This window comes from Penaeus monodon, chromosome 33 (genome assembly GCF_015228065.2).
Source record: "Penaeus monodon isolate SGIC_2016 chromosome 33, NSTDA_Pmon_1, whole genome shotgun sequence".
NCBI classification, from domain to species: Eukaryota; Metazoa; Arthropoda; class Malacostraca; order Decapoda; family Penaeidae; genus Penaeus; species Penaeus monodon.
The window spans coordinates 36,039,081-36,041,009 of record NC_051418.1 but is presented as its reverse complement, the minus strand read 5'-3'; the positions used below and the strand labels follow the sequence as shown (position 1 = coordinate 36,041,009).

At 36.2% G+C, this 1,929-nt stretch overlaps 1 protein-coding gene and 1 long non-coding RNA gene across 2 annotated transcripts in view; both read left to right on the top strand.

The window, feature by feature from the left end:
• Window positions 1-1,929, top strand: part of LOC119594441 (mucin-17-like) — a gene marked incomplete in the record, with an annotated part of 15,514 nt that overhangs the window by 6,277 nt on the left and 7,308 nt on the right.
• LOC119594443 lies at window positions 704-1,869 on the top strand. The gene is made up of 3 exons (XR_005230620.1): window positions 704-761; window positions 1,166-1,321; window positions 1,674-1,869. It is a non-coding gene; the product is annotated as an uncharacterized LOC119594443 (long non-coding RNA).

Below are 1,929 nucleotides of genomic sequence, written 5' to 3'. Positions count from 1 at the left end.
AGTATTATCACCTATCGCCAATCAGTGCATAATTTATCAGCATATAGATTTCTATCGGGATTTTACCGAGATCAGTGCAGTGTTTGCTGTATTTGAGCAGTCTGCGTTTTAGCAAATAAGGTAAGTACCCCATTATATCGATTGCGTTTGATCTCCCTGTGCTGATATGAGAGAAGCATCTCAGAATTCAGTGTTTTAAAAAGATAAATTACCGGATTTTGCTTTATACTTTTGAAAATATGGTATTAAATTTGAATAAAGGTTTGTGTGTTTCTTCGATTTGTCTACATCAATAAAACTATATGAAAATAATAATAAATAAATAAAACGATGCGGTTGCGTGACTGTATGTTTTACGGCTCGATATATCAGCTCCCTTGTGCATGTGAGAGCCACCCCTGAAGGCCAAAGAACAAAAGCATCGCATTTAAATGTTTATAACATTTTCAGAGCATTTTACACGTCATTTGTAAAACCACAGTTGCATATACCAAAATTGTTACGGAGATGTTTGACAGGAAAATGACATTTATCTCTTTTATCTTTCTGAATCATGAATATACTAAATCCATTTTTAAAAAATGCATCGTGAAAATATCTGGCAATCTGAAGGAAACATGAAATAAGTTCGTGACTTGCAACCCAAGCACGCGTGCATGGAATATTGAATCGAAAAGGACACACTGGCAACTTGTCAGCTGGTGAGTTGCCGACGTTTGTTTTTTTATGACGCAATAGGGGCATCCGCGCACGTGACTCAGGTGCAGGAGAATCATTGCTTTTTTAGTGATTATATGGTGGTCTTGAGAAATTAATTAAATTGTTATATACATTTAAGTTCCTGTTATATGCATATTTATTTAATATATATTTTTATAACTCTCTTTTTCATTTGCTATTTTAGTTTTCTATGTTCGCTGCAGTTGCAATCGATAATTTAATCAAATTAGTTTTTCTGTCATTTTTTTTTTATTTCTCTTGATTGCAAGCTAATAGAGATTGTGCAATTTCACCGTATTTTGCGCCTAGCAATAGTTGTGCTATATTTTTGGCATAAAATTGAAGGATTTAAGACTGCAATGAACAGATCATACACGTGTCGGTAAATGGACATTCACTGTTTTGTTTAATAATGCTTAGGTATGTTACTGATCCTGATTAACAGATGATATGGTAACTGTTTACAAGACAATCACAGAGACCTGTTGGTGCTGCGGCAAAGGTCAGCTAACCAACCACATGCATGCTGGCAGATAACTTGCCTCTTTATTTGGCAGTTGATTGCCTGTATCTGGCAGATTTTGGATTGAAGGCAGACCATGTAAGAGCAAGGAAGAAAGTCTGTTTTGGAAGGCACTGTTTACCTTTTTTTCATTTAAGTTTGCTTTAAGAGTTACATTGACTTGATATGCCATTTTTCATTAGACAGCAGATATTATAGAGTGACACATCCTAGCATAGCCAAGGAACTATCCTTTTCTTAGGCAGGAAATTAAAGTCCTTGAAAAAATGTGCTGTTTGATTGCCAGATAGCTTCTTTATGCATCAAGTTATTTGTGTGATATAGTAAGCCTTCACTGCTTCAATATAAATAGAAGAAGAAAACTTCTTCTCATGTATTACATTCTAAGAACATTCATCAGTTGTCTAATCCCCTAATCTCTGTTTCTCAGGATGGGCTTATTTGGTAATTCGATACAGGCTCGGGTTGCGGGAAAGGGTCTGAAATACCTGTGGAATAAATCAAAGCCCTTTACCATCGCTATTGTGGTTGTGGTCGGGGCGGTAAATGTTGCCTATTATGTCAAGCGGTACCAGAGGAGGTATGTATGGAGGAAGAGTAATAACTTTAGGATTGGAGAGTGAGTGTATGGGCCAATCCTTTCACTATTTAAAAATTTTGCTTGTGATTCTCCCTCACCTCCCCCC